Source organism: Schistocerca serialis, chromosome 4 (genome assembly GCF_023864345.2).
Source record: "Schistocerca serialis cubense isolate TAMUIC-IGC-003099 chromosome 4, iqSchSeri2.2, whole genome shotgun sequence".
NCBI lineage: Eukaryota > Metazoa > Arthropoda > Insecta > Orthoptera > Acrididae > Schistocerca > Schistocerca serialis.
In genome coordinates this window covers 192884135-192903956 of record NC_064641.1, presented here as the reverse complement: position 1 = coordinate 192903956, position 19822 = coordinate 192884135, and positions in this window count along the sequence as shown.

Genomic DNA, 19822 nt, shown 5'->3' with positions numbered 1-19822 from the left:
ATCATAAAAGATCAGTATTTATTTAATGTGTTGTTGTGTGAGTAAATGACAATGGGTGAGAGTGTGTATGTGGGAGATACGAAAAAATTCCATATTATCTCACGTTAAACATTACGTAACTATGTCATGGGAAAGTGCTGAGCAAGCAAGTTGCAATGAAAAATGTAATTTCCCCACCCTGCTAATGACATATGTCCAAGGGTACTTGCTTTTGTAAGGAGGCAGCCAGAATATCCATTTGCAGAGTAATGATTTTCTAAAGTCATTTCAAGATAAGTTTTCTTTTCGTTTGGTTTTGTTAAACATTATATTAATACTTGCATGGTGAAGTGACGTAAATGCATCTGTGAATGTTGATTGGCGGAAGACAGTTTTAGAGCGAAAAAGAACTCGAAGGATTGTTTTGATTGGCTGGTCATTTTGAACAACCGATCAGAGTTAAGCATTTCCCGCGCTTTGCAGGTAGTTATAGGCTGTGGAAGGAGCATCATTCCAGAGTCGCTGGCTAACTATCGGACGTGCAGATCGTGCTGGACGTGTCCGCCTACATTATGAGTAGTTGCATTTACGGACAGATTGTGAAGATTTAAGCTTTGTGAAGTGTTTTGTTGGAAAGACAAACGCGTGTGAACTTTCGGCCTTTGTAAAATTCCGCGTGGCATGTTTCATAGCCGTTTATGGAATATCTGGCGAGCAGTTTCTTTATTAGAAACCCACTGAAAAGGACCGAATGTGAAACTCGTATATCGTAGCAGAGTAATGACTGTAAATCGCGTAATAATACGGGTCGGACTTAAGTACATTTCTGGCTAGCTTCCGTGTGTACTGAGTTGTCTGAACTGTGAGCTGAGGACAGTGATATTATTAATTAAATATAGGCTGATGGCAAGTGTTTATTTTGAACCGAAAAAAAAGAACTCGTTTGCAGAAGTCTGACATTTTTTCTAAAAAGATGAAGTAGTCGCCCTCCACCCGAAGTTTGCTATAAGGTATTACAGGATAGCTTGCTACCAGAGTTCGCGCGGACTTTGCAAACGTAAGTATTGACGGTGTTCTTCTTCAACGCTGCTTTTAACATGGTCTGGACAGTCTCTACGTATGCAAAGAAACGGGCTGGTGATCCGACGCCGTACTGACGTAGGTGGAACTTTGGTAGTGCACCGTACGACTAGAGACAGTGATCAAACAAGTACGCCACCCTACTAAACCCGCCCCTCCGCAACTTCCTGAAACTGAGGTGTGTACGATTATACTACTTCACTACTAAGATACTTATTTTCCTTTCATAAATGTGTATTAGCGGTCCTCTTATGGAACAGTTTTGTCATGTGTTGTTGAGCTGGCTACTCTCTCTGAACTTATATTATGAAATGTAGGGAGATGTCCTTTGATGGTATATTATACGAGTCCTTATTCTACTTTGCATAATAAATTCGCATTGTAGTTAATGAATCTCACTGTAACATAATGTACTTCATACTGCACACTCTCATTTCCCAGTCCTTCACATATGACTTTCCAAAGAGTTGATGCGATTGACACTTATGTATATACCTTGAGTTAGAGAATGAATCATGCTTAGGAAAGAAATTACAGTACAATGCATCGCTCTTGATGTCATCTTCTTTCTCAACCACATGCCTATCCAAGAATAATATAAGTCTTGATCCAGTTATTCGTTGCGCTTAAAAATAATAGAAATCGCTTTAATTATTGGACCAATTCAATAGTATGAACTTAGTGTGAAGGCCATGCAGGTGACGTAGACTAACGTAAATACGATCCCACACGATCGTAAATGAACGAGCAAAGATAAATAGCCACCACCGGCAAACATAAACACGCCCCTTTCTATTGAAAGAGGTGTCAGGGAAGGAGATTCAAAACCACCAAAGCTATTCACAGAGGCCTTGGAGAAAGCTTTTAGATCTTTAAATTGAGGGTGGAAGGAAGGAATGCGCTTACATATTAAAGGAATGCATCCGAACTACTTTCGTTTAGGTAATGACACCTTTACTCCCTTTGCAAATATACTTTGACAGCTAATAAAATAGAACGAGCTTGGAAATAGATTTAAAAATCAGTTATAATGAGACTGAAATAACGTATAAGAGACATACCGAAAATAAAATGGGCAGATTAACTCTCAAACTTTCTACATATACATCTACATATATACTCCGCAATCCACCATACGGTGCGTGGCGGAGGGTACCTCGTACCACAACTAGCATCTTCTCTCCCTGTTCCACTCCCAAACAGAACGAGGGAAAAATGACTGCCTATATGCCTCTGTACGAGCCCTAATCTCTCTTATCTTTGTGGTCTTTCCGCGAAATGTAAGTTGGCTGCAGTAAAGTTGTACTGCAGTCAGCCTCAAATGCTGGTTCTCTAAATTTCCTCAGTAGCGATTCACGAAAAGAACGCCTCCTTTCCTCTAGAGACTCCCACCCGAGTTCCTGAAGCATTTCCGTAACACTCGCGTGATGATCAGACCTACCAGTAACAAATCTAGCAGCCCGCCTCTGAAATGCTTCTATGTCCTCCCTCAATCCGACCTGATAGGGATCCCAAACGCTCGAGCAGTACTCAAGAATAGGTCGTATTAGTGTTTTATAAGCGGTCTCCTTCACAGATGAACCATATCTTCCCAAAATTCTGCCAAAGAGCCGAAGACGACTATCCGCCTTCCCCACAACTGCCATTACATGCTTGTCCCGATGAAGTAATAGGGTCACTGATGAATTTACGTGTTAGGGAAGCTGAAGGAAATGGCGGCTGGACAACAAGAGAAATAAATAAAAGAGTAACAACGGCCTCAAGCAGTTTTGTTAGAACGAACAGGCCTCTCAAATGTAAGCTCCCACTACAACTACGACACAAAATTTGCGCTCAGTGTATATTACTAATTTTAGTTAAGACAGTATGCGAAGGGCCTTTAAAGATCATTGAAAAACTGACAATTGTTCAGAACGAAATGGAGAGCCGCATACTGCGAGTTACTATGAGAGATAAGAAAACAAATTGAGAGGTCAACAGATAGGTGCAGTAGACGTTATTATGACTATAACTAATATGAAAGGGAGTTGGGTAGGACACACTACCAGACGAATAGAAAGTAAATGGCCCAAGGAAATGTCTGCTTGGTCCCAAGCGATAGTAAACGATAAATTTGACCCGTAATGGAAGGTGGAAGATGGAAGATGGATGGATCATATTAAAATGCTGGAACAACGTGGTTGGATATTGTTGAAGGACATAATGCTCTACAAGACTGAAGAGCAGGTTGAGTGGACAAAGGGTCGAGGTTACAATTTAAAGGCGTGTTTAGTGTCATTGACTCTTTGTAAACCGTCCGGGCGGAGCGATATAAGCTGTACAGAAATATAGTGTGAAGCTTTTCTATCAAAACATTTCTGCGAATGACGAGCTCATCTTCAGACACCACAGTCACCGGGCACAATTCGAAGCGGGACTCATCACTGAAGACAATTCTACTCCAGCCAATGAGATTCCCGGACAGAGTCGTGTCTGGAGGCGCCACATACATCGGTGGGATACCAACCTGACTGTCACCAGCCATACTGCCCGACAACGAGGACTGACGGTCTAGGCTGACATTTCATTTCATAGCAGGAACCCTTTGGTTGTCATTCGCGGCATCCTTACAGCACAGGAGTACGTCGACGATTTTGTACACCCAGTTTTGTTATCCTTCGTGGCTAGCCATTTTGGGCTTACACTTTAGCAAGATAATGCTCGCTCGCATACGGCGAGAGTTTCTACTGTTTCTCTTCATGCTTGCCCAACCCTGCCTTCGCCAGCAAGGTAATCGAATCTCTCCCCAATTGAGAACGTTTGGAGCATTATGGGCAGAGCCCTCCAATCAGCTCGAGATTGTGACAGTCTAACGCATCAATTGGACAAAATTTGGCACGATATCCCTCAGGAGGATATCCAGCAATTCTGTCGATCAATCCAAGTCGAATACTGCATGCACAAAGGCCAAGGGTGAACCAAAGCGTTTTTGACTTTGTGAAGTTATTTCTCTTGAATAAATAATCCAGTGTTTCTGAAAAGGTAATTATTGGTTTGTCTGTACATGTACATCACACCCGCCGATTTCCATCTCATTCGGAATTCGGATAATTGCTTTGTGGAGAGATTTTGTTTTTGTTGTTGTCTCAGAGTCTATTACGTCGAGGGCAGCACTAGCGACGTTGAAGAATTCCAGCAGCTGATACAATACTGTCCTTTGGTGTTGGAGACGGTTACGCAGTTCTGTAATTGCACTCATCTCACAAGTAAGTCTTCGACGTGACAGTGCTTCCTGTTCTGGTTCTCTTAACGATAGTGCTAAAATCGCTGTTGGCTGCTGGATCGTGATAAATGACGTTCAGTTGGAACTGACCTGATATCTGGTGAGATATCAGGTCAGGAGCCGAAACCAATACAGAAGTGCTAATTTGTCAGTGGGTTACGAGAGTTACAAAAATTTGCGCTAATTGGATAGTGCAACGGAAAGTGTTCCAGGAAAGGTAGATGCCATGCATAAACTCTGACACGGAATTGGTGTCAAAGCGAATTTTCTGCCCCAGGGTGGGCCTTTTTAACTCTTGAGGGCAATACAAGACTTTCTTGGAAGTATCACGTTCAAAAACTTGTGCAGAAAATGAATTCTTCAAGAATGGTATGCACCGTCTGGGTTACCTATTTTGCTTAGTTAAACCCTGTTATCTCGTATGGTTGTATATTTTGAGGCCAGTATGTGAATTCATTAAGAATATTCTTAGTCCAGAAAATGTCGAACAGACAGGTCTGCCGTGACATTTCACGATCGTCTATAGACCTTTGTTCTGGTGTCTTGGAATTCCAATACTGGCGTTGCCGTACACATGCTTCATCAAGCAATTTGTTATTGATCCACTGACTGATTTAAAAGTAACAGTATCATTCATTCAGGTAACACTATCTGGATAAGAGATATGAATTTGAGTAACACTTTCTTAAGCATTGCATAGAATGGTGTGCACCGTGTAAAAGATTGCATCCTCAACTGGCTTCTAGCATAAAAACAAAATTTAAGTTGAACGTTTTCTATAATGTATTATTTATTCGTACACTTAGTTTTTTTGTCCCCCCCATGAACCATAGACCTTGCCGTTGGTGGGGAGGCTTGCGGGCCTCAGCGATACAGATAGCCGTACCGTAGGTGCAACCACATCGGAGGGGTATCTGTTGAGAGGCCAGACAAACGTGTGGTTCCTGAAGAGGGGCAGCACCCTTTTCAGTAGTTGCAGGGGCAACAATCTGGATGATTGACTGATCTGGCCTTGTAACACTAACCATAACGGCCTTGCTGTTGTGGTACTGCGAACGGCTGAAAGCAAGGGGAAACTACAGCCGTAATTTTTCCCGAGGGCATGCAGCTTTACTGTATGGATAAATGATGATGGCGTCCTCTTGGGTAAAATATTCCGGAGGTAAAATAGTCCCGCATTCGGATCTCCGGGCGGGGAATACTCAAGAGGACGTCGTTATCAGGAGAAAGAAAACTGGCGTTCTACGGATCGGAGCGTGGAATGTCAGATCCCTTAATCGGGCAGGTAGATTAGAAAATTTAAAAAGCGAAATGGATAGGTTAAATTTAGATATAGTGGGAATTAGCGAAGTTCGGTGGCAGGAGGAACAAGACTTTTGGTCAGATGAATACAGGGTTGTTGTTGTTGTTGTGGTCTTCAGTCCTGAGACTGGTTTGATGCAGCTCTCCATGCTACTCTATCCTGTGCAAGCTACTTCATCTCCCAGTACCTACTGCAACTTACATCCTTCTGAATCCGCTTAGTGTATTCATCTCTTGGTCTCCCTCTACGATTTTTACCCTCCACGCTGCACTCCAATGCTAAATTTGTGATCCCTTGATGCCTCAAAACATGTCCAACCAAACGATCCCTTCTTCTAGTCAAGTTGTGCCACAAACTTCTCTTCCCCCCAATCCTATTCAATACCTCCTCATTAGTTACGTGATCTACCCACCTTATCTTCAGCATTCTTCTGTAGCACCACATTTCGAAAGCTTCTATTCTCTTCTTGTCCAAACTGGTTATCGTCCATGTTTCACTTCCATACATGGCTACACTCCATACAAATACTTTCAGAAACGACTTCCTGACACTTAAATCTATACTCGATGTTAACAGATTTCTCTTCTTCAGAAACGATTTCCTTGCCATTGCCAGTCTACATTTTATATCCTCTCTACTTCGACCATCATCAGTTATTTTACTCCCCAAATAGCAAAACTCCTTTACTACTTTAAGTGTCTCATTTCCTGATCTAATCCCCTCAGCATCAACCGATTTAATTTGACTACATTCCATTATCCTCGTTTTGCTTTTGTTGATGTTCATCTTATATCCTCCTTTCAAGACACTGTCCATTCCGTTCAACTGCTCTTCCAAGTCCTTTGCTGTCTCTGACAGAATTACAATGTCCTCGGCGAACCTCAAAGTTTTTACTTCTTCTCCATGAATTTTTAAACCTACTCCGAATTTTTCTTTTGTTTCCTTTACTGCAGGGTTATCAATACAAAATCAAATAGGGGTAATGTAGGAGTAGGTTTAATAATGAATAAAAAAACAGGAGTTCGGGTAAGCTCCTACAAACAACATAGTGAACGCATTATTGTGGCAAAGATAGAAACGAAGCCCACGCCTACGACAGTAGTACAAGTCTATATGCCAACTAGCACTGCAGATGATGAACAAATTGAAGAAATGTATGATAAGATAAAAGAAATCATTCAGGTAGTGAAGGGAGACGAAAATTTAATAGTCATTGGTGACTGGAATTCGATAGTAGGAAAAGGAAGAGAAGGAAATGTAGTAGGTGAATATGGATTAGGGGGAAGAAATGAAAGAGGAAGCTGCCTGGTAGAATTTTGCACAGAGCATAACTTAATCACAGCTAACACTTGGTTCAAGAATGATAAATTAAGGTTGTATACATGGAAGAAGCGTGGAGATACTGACAGGTTTATAATGGTAAGATATGTTTATAATGGTAAGACAGAGATTTAGGAACCAGGTTTTAAATTGTAGGACATTTCCAGGGGGAGATGTGGACTCTGACCACAATCTATTGGTTATGAACCGTAGATTAAAACTGAAGAAACTGCAAAAAGGTGGGAATTTAAGGAGATGGGACCTGGATAAACTGAAAGAACCAGAGGTTGTACGGAGTTTCAGGGAGAGCATAAGGGAACAATTGACAGAAATGGGGGAAAGAAATACAGTAGAAAAAGAATGGGTAGCTTTGAGGGATGAAGTAGTGAAGGCAGCAGAGGATCAAGTAGGTAAAAAGACGAGGTCTAGTAGAAACCCTTGGGTGACAGAAGAAATATTGAATTTAATTGAGGAGAAAATGAAAAATGCAGTAAATGAAGCAGGCAAAAAGGAATACAAACGTCTCAAAAATGAGATCGACAGGAAGTGCAAAATGGCTAAGCAGGGATGGCTAGAGGACAAATGTAAGGATGTAGAGGCTTATCTCACTAGGGGTAAGATAGATACTGCCTACAGGAAAATTAAAGAGACCTTTGGAGAAAAGAGAACCACTTGTATGAATGTCAAGAGCTCAGATGGAAACCCAGTTTTAATCAAAGACGGGAAAGCATAAAGGTGGAAGGAGTATATAGAGGGTCTATACAAGGGCGATGTACTTGAGGGCAATGTTATTGGGAGATACGATACTGCGTGAAGAGTTTGACAGAGCACTGAAAGACCTGATTCGAAACAAGGCCCCAGGAGTAGACAACATTCCATTAGAACTACTGAAGGCCTTGGGAGAGCCAGTCCTGACAAAACTCTACCATCTGGTGAGCAAAAAAATGTATGAGACAGGCGAAATACCCTCAGACTTCAAGAAGAATATAATAATTCCAATCCCAAAGAAATGCAGGTGTTGACAGATGTGAGAATTACCGAACTATCAGTTTAATAAGTCACAGCTGCAAAATACTAACGCGAATTCTTTACAGACGAATGGAAAAAGTGGTAGAAGCCGACCTCGGGGAAGATCAGTTTGGATTCCGTAGAAATATGGGAACACGTGAGGCAATACTGACCCTACGACTTATCTTAGAAGAAAGATTAAGGAAAGGCAAACCTACGTTTCTAGCATTTGTAGACTTGGAGAAAGCTTTTGACAATGTTGTCTGGAATACTCTCTTTCAATTTCTGAAGGTGGCAGGGGTAAAATACAGGGAGCGAAAGGCTATTTACAATTTGTACAGAAACCAGATGGCAGTTATAAGAGTCGAGGGGCATGAAAGGGAAGCAGTGGTTGGGAAAGGAGTGATACAGGGTTGTAGCCTCTCCCCGATGTTATTCAATCTGTATATTGAGCAAGCAGTAAAGGAAACAAAAAAAAATTCGGAGTAGGTATTAAAATTCCTGGAGAAGAAGTAAAAACTTTGAGGTTCGCCGATGACATTGTAATTCTGTCAGAGACAGCAAAGGACTTGGAAGAGCTGTTGAACGGAATGGACAGTGTCTTGAAAGGAGGATATAAGATGAACATCAACAAAAGCAAAACGAGGATAATGGAATGTAGTCAAATTAAATCGGGTGATGCTGAGGGAATTAGATTAGGAAATGAGTCACTTAAAGTAGTAAAGGAGTTTTGCTATTTAGGGAGTAAAATATCTGATGATGGTCGAAGTAGAGAGGATATAAAACGTAGACTGGCAATGGCAAGGAAATCGTTTCTGATGAAGAAAAATTTTTTAACATCGAGTATAGATTTAAGTGTCAGGAAGTCGTTTCTGAAAGTATTTGTATGGAGTGTAGCCATGTATGGAAGTGAAACATGGACGATAAACAGTTTGGACAAGAAGAGAATAGAAGCTTTCGAAATGTGGTGCTACAGAAGAATGCTGAAGATTAGATGGGTAGATCACATAACTAATGAGGAGGTATTGAATAGGACTGGGGAGAAGAGGAGTTTGTGGCACAACTTGACTAGAAGAAGGGATCGGTTGGTAGAACACGTTCTGAGGCATCCAGGGAACACCAATTTAGTATTGGAGTGCAGCGTGGAGGGTAAAAATCGTAGAGGGAGACCAAGAGATGAATACACTAAGCAGATTCAGAAGGATGTAGGCTGTAGTAGGTACTGGGAGATGAAGAAGCTTGCACAGGATAGAGTAGCATGGGGAGCTGCATCACACCAGTCTCTGGACTGAAAACCACAACAACAACAGTTTTTTTGTGTTTTATTAAGGAAGTTAGTAGAGAAGGATAAAAATGGGGCATTCATGTCAACATGAATAAAGGAAAATATACGATAATAGGAGGAAAAAAATTGAGATTTGACAGTAACAAAAGAGATTGAACGATTACATATACTGGGGAGTTCAAGTATGTAGGAGTAAAAATCACGCAAGATGACATGAGAAAATTAATTCAAGAATGGATACTGGAAAATTCATTATTGGAACATTAGATGGTCTTCTATGGGATCAATAGATCAGAAAGGAAACAAAAAACTCTTCAAAATATTTATTACACGGTCCAGTCACATTAATTAGACCACCGCCGATATTCTACGTCAACGTGCAATAACCACTCTCAGACTACAGGTGGCAGCCCTAGCAGTGGAGTGTATATAAATCGCAAAGCAGTGCACTCGTTGTCGTAACGTGTAACTGGAGCGATTTCTCTGATATCCAAAAGGGCATGCTCATTGGATTTCGGGCCAAGGGTGGAAGCATTTCCGAAACGGCGAAGTTTTTAAACTGTTGGTGTGCCGCCGTGGTCAAAGTTTACCGTGCATGGCAATGTGGTGCTACGCAAAACATGCGATGAGGCAACTGTGGTGCACCACGGTCGATAGATAACGGGGGTGAACGACAGCTGTGGAGATGTTGAAACGTCCCCTTAGAGCAATTATACATGACTGTGCTTAAACTGACACACAATATTTTGTTAGCGCAACGCAATCTGACTTTCAAAATTCCCTACAAGAGAATGGCCCTGACTAACATTAAACTATACCTTTCACAAATCACTTACCTCACAAAAATCTTCGCTGCTCAAGCTACTGCAATACAGCGAGCGCCACTACTGCCAGCTAAATAAAAGATTCAAACTATGGAAGGCACTAACTACTGATAGGGATAGTTAGCAAATGAAAGGTATTAATAGAGAACAAACAATGTATTTACCTTGATATCATCATATATAAATGTAGCAGTTCATGACAAATTTCAAAACTCCGCCATCTCTCTCCCCACATCCACCACTGCTGGCGGCTCACCTCCAACTGCCCAACGCTACGCGCTGTTCACATCCAGCTGCCGCTGCCCAACACTACAATGGCAGACAACAATGCAAACTAGCCACAGACTGCACACAGCACAGCCAGTGATTTTCATATTGAGCGCTACGTAACGTTGCCAATAAGAAAACATAAACAGCCTACTTACATAGCCCCCATGCTCCCCACAAAAAATTTTACAAATTTTTTTTGGGCAGTGGCCAATAATGATTTGATAAAATTTTTCATAATTACAATAACAAAGAAATCAAATGCACACACTTATTGATATTATGTTGGTCAAAAGCTCAAATTTTCTCACAGTCTATAAAGACAGTCCTGATCATTCACCACAGTGAAACTGCCGTTTCTTTTCTCAAAGTCTGAGCAGTAAAAGACAATGCACACGGAAGTAGTGGATTTCCATGCCGTCTTGAAGAAGTAGTGTTGTCCTTCCAACGGAAAGACAGTGCTGACTCTTGACATGCTGACAGGTAATGGGCCACAATGGAGCAAACCGACAGCAGAGTCATTCGAAGTTTTGAAGAATATTGGTAGGTAGGTCATCACAAAGCAGAACCACTGGAGTCCTGGTAGAGATTGTGGTATTGGTGGGCCACCAGAGGTGCAGACCCACTGCAGTCCTTGTAGAAATAATGGCATGGTGGGTCATCAAAGATGCAGACCCACTGTAGTCCTTGTAGAGATGATGGTATTGGTGGGTCATCAAAGATGCAGACCCACTGTAGTCCTTGTAGAGATGGCCAGCAGCCATCTGTTGCGATCTGTTGCGACTGTGCAGGTGCACAATCACCATCGAAGAGTCTTGCGAATAATATAGCAAGTCCATAACCACCACTTGTGCACTCACAAAGTTTTTGGAATTGTCCTCAGAACCAGAAATGCTGTTATCCAGTCCCTTGCTGAATTATTAACACACGTGCAAACACTATCAGTCCCTACTTCTCACATATTGTCCATATACTATGCCCAACAGAAACGTGTGCAGTGAAATGTAACTAACAAGTTAATAATATCATGAACTGGTGACAATTACAATTTTATAACATAAGAATACAATAACAAAGGTACAAAATACATCATTAAAAACATAACAATACAGATAACATTTGTAGTACAGGCTTTACAAAAGAATCGAACTAACATATACATCAGTGGAATTATGACATGAGTACATGCATAAAAGATCACAATAACTTTTGAAACATCAACTTCACACATGAGCATTAGACAGAAAAGAATTAATAGTGTCTAACATCTTTACAAAGTAAATAACATATTATTAATGCCAATTATATTCGAGGATAACAGTATTCCTGATCATAGTGAATGTAGCTTAATATTAAAAGAAGAAAAAAATTCTATGAAACTACACAGAGACAGGAAGAAAACAAATACACAAGGGTACACAAACACATAGTGGGATAACACCAATAGGAAAGGACAGGGTTCGTTTTCAGTGTAACATGTGGTACTGCAGTCCAACCAAAAACTTCATATATCTTTCCTCTTATTTCATCCTTTGTTTCCACCAAAAAAATTCTATCTAAGCATGCTTTCTGTATTTATATGTTCACACATTTCTTACCTCAACATTTATTTCCAAGAAAATCCTACCTAAACCTGTTTTCTGTACTTTTTTTCGTATAACTTCTCAATGCATTTCTTCCAATTCATCGCAACTCATTCTCTTAGAGGCTACCCCCTCTTAAGCTAACTTAAATCTACTGAGCTCAGATGCTAAACTAAGGGACGAGGCAATGCAGCAGCACAAAATAAATAACACAAACAGCAATGAGCAAAATATGGAAAATTGCAAAGCAAGCTACAGTAAATCTAAATTACCAAGCAATGCAACATTACAACTAATATGAGCCAATGTGCAGCAACAAGAAAAATAAATGAGTAGTAAAACTGGCTTAACAGCGTAATAAAAAGTCAAATTCTGTATCATTATGCCTGGCAAACAGCAGAAGCAAAAGCAATAAATTAAATCTAAACATGACATAGCTCAAGCAGAAAAAATAGTACACTAAAGATAACAATGCAGACAAGGGAAATGTCTATTCACATCTTAATGTCTAAGTAATTAAAGTGGTGCACCACAACAACTTATTGTAAAACAAATATTACCATGTACTTGAAAAGAATATTATGTATGCAGTTACTGTTACTAGTCCCTTCTTATTGTTCTTCCCTTTCCAAGTGCTCCTTTTTTGAAGAATGTGGATCAGAAAATAATTATTTAATAAATCTGTTGACAGAAAGTGTTCACATTAGCAAATGCATTTAATTTTATTTTATGAAACCAATGCTGCAACACAGCTGGAAAACAGATGTCAAATGAAATAAGCAATTACGCAAACCAAAGCATAAAAACATCATTCAATAGCTATGTGGCATTTTGTAAGTCAGTAGCTCTCAATTCTCGTAGAAAGACACTTGTCATTATCAAGTTTGCAGATGTAAGAATATTTCCCATCAATTCATAAGCATTTCAGTAAATATCATAAATTAAGAGCTCCCAAGTTCGACCGTGTCGTTTTTGCGATGCTTTCTACAAAGGAACGTCAATAGCGAGGATAATGGCCTCCCGTTTTTTTTTTTTTCAACCTGTGCCGCTGAAAGGCTAATGGCTCTTTTTTTTTTTTTTTTTTTTTTTTTTTTTTTTTTTTTTTTTTTTTTTTTTTTTTTTTTTTGGGCGGCTGTCCCCCAGGTGGGTGCCCGCGACGCATTACGTGCAGGTGGTCACTTAACTTTCTTACGGAAATATTTACGACAGCAGTTTCCGCTACAGTGACAGTCTCATACACAAAATTTCACGGCTCGAGAATTTGCGTTGCAAATGTGTAGAAACAAAATCTTATCAATATAACAGTGTCATCTACCTCAAACGTACTTTAAAAATCATGCTCCCTTACCAAATATATCATTCAAAGCTCTCATAGTATCACAATGGTTCCGAAAAAATATGAGCATTTCACAAAGTACAGACAAAATACAATTTCATAAGTGTGAAGTTATCCAACTGTGTAATTGCGTAAACATCTGTCACTGATGTAATAAAAAAAGTTTATCTCTCAGTTACATGATCAGATAGCTGTGTAATTTGTGTGTTAGAGAAATATGGTACCGATGTGTAAAGTTGTATAAGCAAATACCTTATTAGCTAGGGTTCCTTGTGGTTGCCACACACATGGTACACAAAGTAGGCGTATACCCCCCTGAGGATTAATGTAATTATACCCTCAGGTGTTACAAATTACAGCAATGGAATGAAATGTATCACGGAAAACTTTCTTTGTAATTAAAAAATCTCTAAAAATAAGTGTTTTAAGTATAAGATTAATCACTCAAATGCGTGTACTGTAGCGCTAAACTGTGCGTCTTGTCGCAACATAATCTCTGTGGAAGTGTCGTAGATATCGTCCTCCGAAAGCTAAGTTCTGCAGAAGTCAATGTACTTACCTCATGATGAACAAAAGTGAAATGCTTTGCGTATAGATATCGTAGTTATTATGCTTATTGGCGTGATGAAGAAAGTACTGTACAGTAACGTATTGTTATGCCACGAAAAAGGCTGTCTCATTGTTGCTATACCACAAAAGTTACTACTAAAACATGTTTTTCTTCCCAGAAGAATTCAGAAAACTGTGCAGATATAAAACAGATACACCGCAAAAGCAACATTGTATATTGTCACTCATTAGTAGCGTCGTGATAAAATCGTGTAGCTGTCACATAAACTAACCACTGTGTCATCTGGTATCTCACAGAAAGTACTTCAAATAAAGAATGTATTTTCAAGTAAACCAAAATGTTGCATGAAAATCTCATTAGCAGTGCCAGTATATGTTCTAAGTATGTAAGCCTGATAGTCGTTACGTAATCGTGCAACTAACAAGCAAGAATGTACAAATACAACACTGTGTCGTCTGTTCACTATAACAATCCATTCATAATTTCTGTTTAAAAATGTTCCCTAGGTTCTAGACTGGATATTTAACTTCAAACATTGTTGTATGTTAACAGTTTCTTAAGTCTGACAAAGCATACTAGTAATGTAAAGTGAAAAGTTATATGGCAAAGACAAAGTTAAAAAGCAGATTATCTTTCAATAATCGGTTTTACATGTGAAATGTGGTACAATCTTTTACTCTTCAAAGTACTCAGAATTTCAGCTTGAACGCAATTATCATGCAGTGTACGTCGGTAAAGAATACTGGAATTTTTCACAAGGTTAGCGTCTATGTTATTTTTCTCTGAGCCAGCCGGCGCACGTGGGTGCCTGCGGCACGAGTCATTGTCTGTCTCTTTGTTGCCGCGCGTCGTTACTGGGATTAGGAGGCCTAACTTCCACAAATTCGCCTTGCCGAGAGGGCCCAGCTCTGTTTAAAGCACGCCCGTTCTGATGGAATTTAGGTCTGTCGTTTTGTCGGTAGTTTACACAGTTTCTTTCGTGTCGGTCACGTGGTGGAGAATTTCTCCCTGAATCGTAACTGCGCGCTGAACTGTTGCGTCTGAAATTATTCTGTCTCCCTTGATAATAATAGTTCTGATTACCATATTGTCTGTTTCTATGGTTATCTCTGTCATATTCATTACTACGGAAATGCGATCTTTCTCTGTAACTATTACTCTGCCAATGGTTGCCATATGGGTGGTGTCTGTTTTGGTCACGATTTGCGTTGTAAGAATAGGCTTGTTGTGGCCAGTTATTGTTTCTGTCGTCACGGAATTGTGACGGATGTAACCTGTAGTGATTGTTTTCCTGTTTTCGCATCCCGCGACTGTCTGTGTCAATTTCTAATTCTTGTAGGAGTCCCTGAAAAGCCTCAATGTCTTCTTTGCAACGTCCTGCTAAAATAATATGTCGTAAATGTTCAGGCAATTTGAGTAAGCAAATGCGGATGAGTTCTGAGGGGCTGTATGGGTTTGAAAGATACTGATTCTTATGGAACATGTCTTCAAAATATTTCACAAGACTGGAAAATTCAGATTGTTCGAAATGTTTCATCATTATGATGCCATGTTTTACTCGGTCTTGTGTGGCTTGAGACCAATATGCTGAGAGGAAGGCATGGTAAAATTCTCCTTCACTGTGGCAATCGTGAATGACCGATCGCATTCTTACAGCTGGTTCATTCTCTAAATAGCCACACATAAATTCTAATCTGTGTTCTAACGACCAGTTGGGAGGAAAACAATGAGAGAATTGATGGAGCCATGCTTGTGGATGAATGTCGTTGCCAGAATTCTTAAATGTTTTGAATTTACGTGTAGTAATGAACAGCTTATAGTCAAAATCGTCGTGTCGGCGAGTCGCATGTCGGTCATTGTTACTTCGTTTCGGCGGTTCCATCTCAAAATCCAATGCGCCTTGCTAATTTCTTTCATAATTTCCGAAGTGTCCTGTGTTATTATTTTGTGTTTGTTCCGTATTTCTATGTCCCTCTTCCCGTATTGGAGCGCGAGTGTCCTCTGAAATACGTAATTCTTGTATTACCTGCGTCAACTGATCTTGTACTTCCCGGATTTCTCTTTTGTACTGTGTATTGATTTGATTTTGATTTTGTTTGAATTTTCTTATTTGTTCATACTCTTCTGTGTCAATGAAGGCTATGGGTCTTGTGTCATTCAGATCATCATCTACCTTTGTAGATAAGTTAGTGACCTGATCCGAAAGTTCGGCTACTTTCTCCGATAATGTACTTATTTCCTCCATGTGTCTTTCTGAACCAATTTTCAGGATATCTACTGTGTCCTTTAAGTTTTCCTGAGTTCTTGCAAGTTGCGTAACCGAATCGGTAGATGCAACTGAGTCAATTTTAGCTTGCAAGGTCTCATGATTTTCATGAACAATAGTTTGCAGTTCTTTTATGGCTGCTTCGTGATTCTGTAATACATTTTCATGACGCGAAAAAATAGGTTGGAAATGCTCGCAAATTTGTGTTTTTACGTCATTACAGACCTTTTGACATTTCGATTCGATGTTATGTAACTCAGTGGTTAAATCTTCACGTGTTTGTTCAAGTGTAGTGTCTAACTTTTTGAGATTTTGTTCCACTGTGTCTAACTTTTTGAGATTTTGTTCCACTGTGTCTAACTGTTGCTGTGTTTGTCTCTGGTGTTGTTCCATTGTGTCTAACTTTTCAAGCTTTTGTCCCATTTGTTGCATTAATTGTAATAACAATGCACTGGTGTCTGAAACATGTTCCTCAGTGCTTTTCGGCAGTGAAGTTGCACCGGCAACATTCACATTTTGACAAGCAGAAAATGTTTCTTGACTCATTTGAGAAAACGGTGAGAACCCAAAACCTGAGTCTACAGTATTTGCAATATTGTGTTCTGTCATTCCCGATTCCTGAGGCAAGCTGTTGCCGACCGATCGATCGATAATGCGTCCCTCTTCACTAATTGTTTCACTGTCCACGCCATTGTTTGCCGCCTGCTCCATTTCCCTATGCACAGTTACCAAATTACTACTTTGAATGTCTGTTAATTCATTACTCTGCGGCGCTATCACACTGCTTTCGTCTTCACTGTCATTTCTCAGTTTACTTTGGAGCCTAGTATTACGTTTTTCACACGCCATTATTGTCACAATATTTCACACGACAACACAGAAAAGCACAATTTGAAGAGCAAAAATAAGAGAACACATTAACATAGCACTGAAAATAATATTTAGTTAATTGCAAGGGCAGCTGCGAAAAACTTGCTGCAAATCTACATGCATGCCACAACTGTTTTACTGTACAACAATGAAAAACTGCAACTACAAAGGAAATTCTCTCTATAATTACACGCTAGCAATAAACAAAATCTACACTAATTACACAAACTACAAGTAAAAATCAGAAGATTCCAGTGAGGTATCCTCGGCTAAGGGTCGACATATGAAACGTCCCCTTAGAACAATTATACATGACTGTGCTTAAACTGACACAATATTTTGTTAGCGCAACGCAATCTGACTTTCAAAATTCCCTACAAGAGAATGGCCCTGACTAACATTAAACTATACCTTTCACAAATCACTTACCTCACAAAAATCTTCGCTGCTCAAGCTACTGCAATACAGCGAGCGCCACTACTGCCAGCTAAATAAAAGATTCAAACTATGGAAGGCACTAACTACTGATAGGGATAGTTAGCAAATGAAAGATATTAATAGAGAACAAACAATGTATTTACCTTGATATCATCATATATAAATATAGCAGTTCATGACAAATTTCAAAACTCCGCCATCTCTCTCCCCACATCCACCACTGCTGGCGGCTCACCTCCAACTGCCCAACGCTACGCGCTGTTCACATCCAGCTGCCGCTGCCCAACACTACAATGGCAGACAACAATGCAAACTAGCCACAGACTGCACACAGCACAGCCAGTGATTTTCATATTGAGCGCTACGTAACGTTGCCAATAAGAAAAAATAAACAGCCTACTTACAATGTGTACGGGCGAATGGGACTGCAACTGCTGAGCAACTGACCAGCAAGGGGCTACCAACTGGGTCTCCTCAGCGAGCGTTCAGCGAACGTTGCAGCGTATGTGTCTCCGCAGCAGGTGGCTGTTTCACGCACACATTCTGACTGCTACTCATCTACGACGAAGGCTGGAATTTGCACACCAGTACTGGCAACTGGACGTCCACTGAGTGGTGAGCTGTGACCTTTCGAGATGAAACACGTTTTGTGCTCCATTGATCAGAGATCTGTTGGCGAGTACGGCATAAAACGTCTGAAAGTAAACACCCTCGTAGTAAAGACCCACGCCGGAGAAGGAAGCTTTGTGGTATCGGGAATATTCCGTTGCATTCCCTGGGTGATCTCGTCATTCGGGAAAGCACAGTGGATCAACACAAGTATGCAGCAATCCTTGGGGACCATACTCAAGCTTTTGACAGTTGGTCGCGTTAATTTGACCGGACAGTGTATAAGCATTAAGACACGTGAATCAGATCTACGGACATCTAAATCTCAGTTAATGAAAATGTTGATGGAAACTGTGATAGACATTTGCAGTCGGTCTGCAGGGACATCCGGGTTGGTAATGGTCGGAAATGAAATCACCAGGAAAAAAAAATGGATGTCACAAGTTCGGTTACTGAATTTGTGAAAGAAAAATAATTCGTATGGTACATACATACGAAAAGGATGTCAGAGGAGAGATTGCCACAACAGATCATGAAATGGAAGCCACCAGGAAGGAAGAAAAGAGGGAGACCATAGGCGACATTAATACAAGGAATTCAGACATTAATCTGAATACTGTAGAAATTATGTCTACAGACAGGAAGAAATAGAGAATGCAAATTAAATTTGTGGTATAATGTTGGGATACTGGAAAATGTTAATACAGTGCAAAACAGGGAATAATAGAAATAATAATAATAATAACTCCGCCATAGCCGGTCCCGAGCCCTGTTGAGAAAGGAGGAGGGGGAGGAGCAACACTTCTGGCCCGGGTGATAGTACCTCGTGAGGGCCCCTCGCCAGGGATACGGTGAGGACCTCAACGGCAGCGAAGGCGGAGAAGATGGACTTCCGTACGGCGGAGCTGGCGGAAGAGGCAGCCTCTTGTCCAAGGCCAAAATGGACAGAGGGCACGACGGTTCCACATGTTAGTGGCGGCACCCCGACAGCGTCTGTTCCACATGTTAGTGGAGGCTGAATAAATAATATTCCAGGCTAACAACCTGGTCTTACTTTGGGAATTCAGGGATGACCTTGGATTCCCTACTCTTACAATTTACAGCTTGAAGTCACAATATGGGAAGTTCGCACAAAGGATACTCTACGCCAGGTGGTAACTCTGATGATGAATCCATCATTACATCATGTAATGCAATGGGACCTAGGATTCTGGGGAGTCCTGAAACGTCCCCTTCGAAAAATTTGTGAATTACTGTGCTGGTATATCCCTTACGTTATTTGATTTTCAAACAGCTGAGCAAAACTGAATTTCAGACATTTCGCTCTTTACCTGTTCTGATCAACACTAAACTGACACACAATATTTTTTAGCGCAACACAATCTGACTTTCAAAAATCCCTACAAAAGAATTGCCCTGACTAACATTAACCTATACCTTTCACAAATCACTTACCTCACAAAAATCTTCGTTACTCAAGCTACTGCAATACAGCGAGCGCCACTACTGCCAGCTAAATAAAGGATTCAAACCACTGAAGGCACTAACTACTGATAGGCATAGTTAGCAAATGAAAGATTTTGATAGAGAACGAACAATGTATTTACCTTAATAGTGTTCAAAAGTCATAATATATATAGCTCCGCCATTTCTCTCCTCACATCCACCACTGCTGGCGGCTCACCTCCAACTGTCCAACGCTACGCGCTGTTAACAGCCAACAGCCCAACACTACAATAGCGAATATTACAACAATGCCACCCAGTCACGGACTGCACACAGCACAGCCAGTGATTTTCATACAGAGCGCTACGTGGCGTT